Below are 7,772 nucleotides of genomic sequence, written 5' to 3'. Positions count from 1 at the left end.
CAGCCCCCCTTATCCCCCCAATTCATCATGTGCAGCCCCACTCCCCATTCATCATGTCCAGTCCCCCCTTACCCCCCCAATTCATCATGTGCAGCCCCACTCCCCATTCACCATGTGCAGTCCCCCCTTACCCCCTCATTCATCATGTGCAGCCCCCCTTCCCCCCATTCATCATGTGCAGCCCCCCTTACCCCCCAATTCATCATGTGCAGCCCCACTCCCCATTCACCATGTGCAGACCCCCGTACCCCCCATTCATAGAATCATAGAATCGTAGAGTTGGAAGGGACCTCCTGGGCCATCTGGTCCAACCCCCTGCTCAAAACAGGATTCGCTAAATCATCCCAGTCAGATGTCTGTCCAGCCTCTGTTTGAAGACTTCCATTGAAGGAGAACTCACCACTTCTCGTGGCAGCTTGTTCCACTCATTGATCACTCTAACTGTCAAAAAGTTTTTTCTAATATCTAATCTGTGTCTCCTCCCATTCAGTTTCATCCCATTGCTTCTAGTCATTCCTTGTGCAAATGAGAATAAAGTTGATCCTTCTACAATGTGACAGCCCTTTAGATATTTGTAGACAGCTATTAAGTCTCCTCTCAGTCTTCTCTTTTGCAAACTAAACATTCCCAAATCCTGCAACCTTTCCTCATAAGACAGGGTTTGCAGACCGGTCACCATTCTGGTCGCTCTTTTCTGAACTTGCTCCAGTTTGTTGATGTCTTTTTTAAAATGTGGTGCCCAAAACTGGACACAATATTCCAGATGAGGTCTGACCAAAGAGGAGTAGAGGGAAATAATGACTTCACGTGATCTAGACTGTATGCTTCTGTTAATACATCCTAGAATTGCATTTGCCTTTTTTGCTGCTGCATCACACTGTTGACTCATATTCAGTCTGTGATCTATTAGTATACCCAAGTCTTTTTCACATGTGCTGTTGCTTAGCCCTATTCCTCCCATTCTGTATATGCTTTTTTCATTTTTATTGCCCAGATGTAGTACTTTGCATTTTTCCCTTTTAAAAACCATTCTGTTAGTTGCTGCCCACTTCTCCAGTTTATTTATATCTTTTTGAATCAATCCTCTCTCTCTTCTCTAGTATTAGCTATCCCTCCTAGCTTTTAATTTAATCAGTTTACCCTCAATTCCTTCATCTACATCATTGATAAAGATGTTGAACAATACGGGGCCCAGGACAGAGCCCTGTGGTACCCCACTTGAGACATTCTTCCAACTGAATGTGCAGCCATTTATGACCACTCTTTGGGTCCGATACTAAGCCAGTTATGAATCCACCTAACAGTTGCCTTGTCCATTCCATACTTAGTATTTTTTTCAATAAGGATTGTATGAGATACTTTGTCAAATGCTTTGCTGAAGTCAAGATATACTATATCTACAGCATTTCCTTGATCCACCCAATCAGTGATTCCGTCATAGAAGGAAATTAAGTTAGTCTGACATGACTTATTAGTTAGAAACCCATGCTGACTCTGTTTAATCACTTCATTCTTATCCAGGTACTGACATACATGTTGTTTAATAATTTGCTCAAAGATCTTTCCTGGTATAGAAGTCAGACTCACCGGCTTATAGTTGCCTGGGTCCACCTTCTTCCACTTTTTGAAGATAGGAACAACATTCGCTCTTCTCCAGTCTTCTGGGACTTCTCCTGTTCTCCAAGAATTTTCAAAGATTATGGAGAGGGGTTCAAAAATTTCTTCTGCTATCCCCTTCAGTACTCTGGGGTGTAATTCATCTGGACCTGGAGACTTGAATTCATTTAGGTTAGCTAAGTGTTTCCTCACTATATTTCTGTTTATAGATATCCTGGATTCTTCTATTCCCTTAATAGGACAGTGAAGAACATTTGATGTTACATTTCCTTTCTGAGAGAAGACAGATGCAAAATAGCAATTTAAAAGTTCGGCCTTCTCAACATCCTGTCTTACCATTTCATCATTTTCATCCCGTAAAAATCCTATAGCATCTTTGACTTTTCTTTTACTTTTGACATATCCCCAAAATCCTTTATTATTGCTTTTGACATCTCTTGCAAGCCTCAATTCATTGTCAACTTTAGCTAATCTGATTTGTGCACTGCAGGTTCTGCAGACAGCATTATATTCTTCTTTAGATATGCCTCCCTCTTTCCATTTTATAAACATTTTTTTCTTCCTTTTTAGCATGTGCTTAAGTTCTGTGTTCATCCATCCTGGCTTCCTTAAATGCTTCCTATTCTTCCCTCTTTTCGGAATTGTTAACAATTGTGCTTTGAGAATTTCATTTTTCAAGATTTCCCATCCTTCCTGGACATTTTTGTCTTTAACCCCTTCACCCCCAAGGGTGGTTTGCACGTTCATGACCGGGCCAATTTTTACAATTCTGACCACTGTACCTTTATGAGGTCATAACTCTGGAACGCTTCCATGGATCCCGGTGATTCTGACATTGTTTTCTCGTGACATATTGTATTTCATGTTAGTGGTAAAATTTGATTCAAATAACTTGCGTTTATTTGTGAGAAAAACGGAAATTTGGCGAAAATTTTGAAAATTTCGCAATTTTCCAACTTTGAATTTTTATGCCCTTAAATCACAGAGATACAGCACACAAAAAACTTGATAACTAACATTTCCCACATGTTTACTTTACATCAGCACAATTTGGGAACCAATATTTTTTTTTGTTAGGAAGTTATAAGGGTTAAAATTTGACCAGCGATTTCTCAATTTTACAACACCATTTTATTTTTAGGACCACATCACATTTGAAGCCACTTTGAGGGGTCTATATGATAGAAAATACCCAAAAGTGACACCATTCTAAAAACTGCACCCCTTAAGGTGCTCAAAATCACATTCAAGAAATTTATTAACCCTTTAGGTGCGTCACAGGAATTTTTTTGAATATTTAAAAAAAAATGAACATCTAACTTTTTTTCACAAAAAAAATACTTCAGGTTAAATTTTTTTTTATTTTACCAAGGGTAACAGGAGAAATTGGACTGCAAAAGTTATTGTGCAATTTGTCCTGAGTACGCTGATATGTGTGATATGTGGGGGGGAACGACTGTTTCGGCGTATGGCAGAGCTCAGAATGGAAGGAGCGCCGTTTGACTTTTTCAATGCAAAATTGGCTGGAATTCAGATCGGACGCTGTTATAATTGAGTCACCGTAGGAGGCAAAAACAGAAATGCTAGCTAAGTCCAGAATACCAGAGAAGTTGGCAGCTATCGGATTGCAGACCCCTGAACCTATCAACACAACTAGCAGTAGCCGTGGGGGGTTCCTACGATGCCCTAGACCCCTCGATCACAGCCGGAGAAATAGCTAGGCCTAAAGAAAGAAAGGGGAAAACTAAACTGCCCCAGAGCAGACCCCAAAGCAATAGGCAGCCCCCAACATATAATGAAGGTGAAGCAAAATGAAAACACTAACACAGGCAGAAAGATAGACTGAGCAAAGACGGGGCCCAATCTAGCTAGATAGAAAAGGACAGGAAGGCTGCTGTCTGCAATCCGTGAAAAACCCTATGAAAATAAGAGCCAACAGACTGACAGTAAAAAAGGCCCTGAAGACGCTAGGCTTCAAAAAAGCTATGTCAGTACTCAGGAATATTCTGAAGACAGAGCTACAGGCAAAAGGAGATTCAGCTCACCCCAGCAGGGAATGGCAGAATCCAGAAAAGCAAGGAAAACAAAAACAAAACACTAATGCAAACAGGCAAAGCAGAAAAACTTAGCTTAGAGGAGCAGGAATCAGACTGGTATCCTAGAAGTCCACTGAGAAATCACCCGCAGGGCAGAAGGGCGTCGGCAGCCTTATATCCAGTCCGTGACTCCACTCAGCCAGTCATCCTCATCAGGTTCAGGTGCCTGATAATCAGGCTCATTACCTTCCTTCACAAGAATAGGGAGTTCACCAGACCTCAGTGACGAAGGGGAAAATGAACTCACAACAGTACCTCCCCCTTGAGGAGGGGTCACCGAACCCTCAACCACGCCACCAGGGTGATCAGGGTGAGCCCGATGAAAGGCATGCACCAATCTTTTGGCATGAATATCAGAGGCAGAGACCCAAGAATTATCCTCCTGACCATAACCCTTCCACTTAACCAAATACTGGAGTCTCCGTCTAGCCAGACGGGAATCCAGTATTTTCTCTACCTCATATTCCATGTTACCATCAACCTATACAGGGTCTGGATGTGCCACCCCCGGAACAACAGGTTCAACAAACCTCTTCAACAAGGACTTATGGAACACATTATGGATTTTAAATGTGACAGGAAGAGCCAAACGGAAAGAGACCGGATTAATAATCTCCAAAATCTTGTAAGGTCCAATAAATTTAGGCTTAAACTTAGGAGAAGCCACCTTCATAGCAATATTTTTTGATGATAACCACACCATATCACCAATCTTAAACTGGGGACCAATGGTCCTATGTCGATTGGAAAACCGCTGGGCCTTTTCCTGGGAGAGAGATAACTTATCCACCACTTGGTCCCAGATCTGGTGCATTCTCTCCACCACAGTGTCAACACCTGGGCAGGCAGAAGGCTCCACCTGCCCTGAAGAAAATCGAGGATGAAACCCAAAGTTACAAAAAAAAGGTGACATCAAAGTGGCAGAACTAGCTCTATTATTTAAAGCAAATTCGGCCAAGGGCAAAAATGAAACCCAATCATCCTGATCAGCGGAAATAAAACATCTCAAATACGACTCCAAGGTCTGGTTTGTTCTCTCTGTCTGCCCATTGGTCTGAGGGTGAAAAGCAGAGGAGAAGGACAACTGAATTCCCAGCTTGGAACAGAAAGTCCTCCAAAATCTAGACACAAACTGGACTCCTCTGTCAGATACAATGTTCTCAGGAATCCCGTGCAAGCGAACCACCTGTTGCAAAAACAGGGGCACCAACTCAGAGGAAGATGGCAACTTAGGGAGTGGTACAAGATGAACCATCTTAGAGAACCTATCACAAATCACCCAAATAACAGTCATTCTTTGAGAGACAGGCATATCAGAGATGAAATCCATTGAAATATGGGTCCATGGCCTCCTGGGGACAGGCAAAGGCATCAACAACCCACTAGAACGAGAACAAGATTTAGACCGGGAGCAAGTCCCACAGGACTGCACAAAATTCCTGACATCATGAGACAACGTGGGCCACCAAAAAGAGCGACTCACCAGATCTCTAGTACCAAAAATACCTGGATGACCAGCCAATGCAGAGCAATGAACTTCAGACATCACTCTCTTCTTCCACTGGTCAGGAACATACAACTTTCCACTGGGACAACGCTCAGGTTTGTCCTCCTGGAACTCTTGCAGAGCAAGTCTCAAATCGGGCGAGATGGCAGAAAGAACTACCCCTTCGCCTAAGATGGTAGCAGGCTTGGTCACCACAGGAGAATCAGCAAAGAAACTCCTAGAGAGGGCGTCTGCCTTGACATTCTTAGTTCCAGGAAGAAAAGAGACCACAAAATCAAAATGTGTAAAAAACAAGGCCCACCTAGCTTGTCTAGGGTTCAAGCGTTTAGCCGACTCTAGATAAATCAAATTCTTGTGGTCAGTGAGGACCACAACTTGATGTTTAGCTCCCTCCAACCAATGTCTCCACTCCTCAAATGCCCATTTCATGGCCAACAGTTCCCGATTCCCCACATCATAGTTACGTTCAGATGGAGAGAACTTTCGGGAAAAGAAAGCACAGGGATTCATTTTAGCTGTTACAGGATCCTTTTGGGACAAAACAGCTCCTGCACCAATCTCACAAGCATCCACCTCTACCTGGAACGGGAGTGAGACATCAGGTTGCCGCAAAACCGGGGCGGAGGTAAATCTTCGCTTCAGCTCCTGAAAGGAAGCAACAGCCTCCGGAGACCAATTCAACACATCAGCACCCTTCTTAGTCAGATCAGTCAATGGCTTGGCAATACTAGAAAATTTTGCTATAAATTTCCGATAAAAATTAGCAAAACCCAAAAACTTCTGGAGGGCCTTCAAAGAAGTGGGCTGAACCCAATCATAAATGGCCTGTACCTTGGCCGGGTCCATTTCAATAGTTGACGGAGACAAAATAAATCCCAAAAATGAAATCCTCTGTACTCCAAAAAGGCATTTTGATCCTTTGACATACAGGGAATTCTCCCTCAAGATCCGGAACACAGTCCGAATATGTTCCACATGAGAATCCCAATCCTTGGAGAAGATCAAAATATCATCCAGATAGATAATCAAAAATTTATCGACAAAATCTCGGAAAATATCGTTCATGAAGCACTGGAAGACAGAAGGGGCATTAGTGAGCCCAAAAGGCATCACCAGGTACTCAAAATGTCCCTCCGGAGTATTAAACGCCGTCTTCCATTCATCCCCCTGCTTAATGCGGATAAGATTATACGCCCCCCTGAGGTCAAGCTTGGTAAACCAGCAAGCACCTCTAACTCTAGAGAGTAGATCCGAAATCAGGGGTAACGGATACTGATATTTAATAGTAATTTTATTGAGGGCACGATAATCAATACAAGGCCTTAAAGAGCCATCCTTTTTGGCCACAAAAAAAAACCCGGCACCTAAGGGTGGAGAGGATGGTCTAATATGACCCTTCTCCAACGCCTCCTTAATATAGGACCGCATAGCCTCGTGCTCGGGTACAGATAAATTGAAGAGCCGACCCTTGGGAAATTTACACCCCGGGCTTAGTTCAATTGCACAGTCATAACTCCTATGAGGAGGCAAGGACGCAGACTCATTCTCACTAAATACATCATAAAAGTCCGCCAAATAGTCAGGAACATCATGCGACTGAGGAGAGGTGGAAAAAACCGGAGCCTCACTAAAGGTACACCGACAACCCCAACTCACCACAGACACAGATTTCCAATCCAAAACTAGATTATGAATTTGCAACCAGGGAAACCCCAGAACAACGGCATCATGCAGACCATGCAACACCAAAAATCTGCAATTTTCTTGATGGTCTGGGGTGACCCGCATGACCACCTGGGTCCAAAACTGAGGTTTATTTTTAGCCAAAGGAGTAGCATCAATCCCCCTCAAAGGGATAGGCGTCTGCAGAAGTGTCATCAGAAATCCACAACGTTTAGCAAAATCCAAGTCCATTAGGTTTAGCGCTGCTCCCGAATCCACAAAAGCCTTGGCGGAAAATGTGGACAGGGAGCAGATCAGAGTAATTGCCAGAAGAAATTTAGGTTGAACACCACCAACAAAAAACGTGTGTGCAAAGCGTTTCTCTCGTTTAGGACAAACAGAAATAATATGCGAGGCATCTCCACAGAAAAAACACAGCTTATTACGCCTTCTGAACTCCTGACGTTGCGCCTTAGGCAAAACTCTATCACATTGCATAGGTTCAGACGTCTGTTCAACCGGTGGCAACACCTCTCGTGCAATCCTGCGTTCACGTAAACGCCGATCAACCTGAATGGCTAATGACATAGAATCGTCCAGACCAGAGGGAACAGGAAATCCCACCATAGTATCTTTTACGGCTTCTGACAAACCCTTCCGAAAGAGAGCAGCCAAGGCATTATGATTCCAGGTAGTAAGGACCGCCCACTTTCGGAACTTTTGACAGTACAACTCTGCAGAATCTTGACGCTGGTTCAATGCCAACAGGGTCTTTTCAACCTGATCAATAGCATTAGGTTCGTCATACAACAACCCCAAAGCTTGAAAGAATGCGTTCACATTAGTTAGAATAGGATCATCTGGTTTCAAAGAAAACGCCCAATCCTGGG

Source organism: Dendrobates tinctorius, unplaced genomic scaffold (assembly GCF_039654945.1).
Source record: "Dendrobates tinctorius isolate UK_male_01 unplaced genomic scaffold, ASM3965494v1 ptg000172l, whole genome shotgun sequence".
Taxonomy (NCBI): domain Eukaryota; kingdom Metazoa; phylum Chordata; class Amphibia; order Anura; family Dendrobatidae; genus Dendrobates; species Dendrobates tinctorius.
This window is presented reverse-complemented; position numbering follows the sequence as displayed.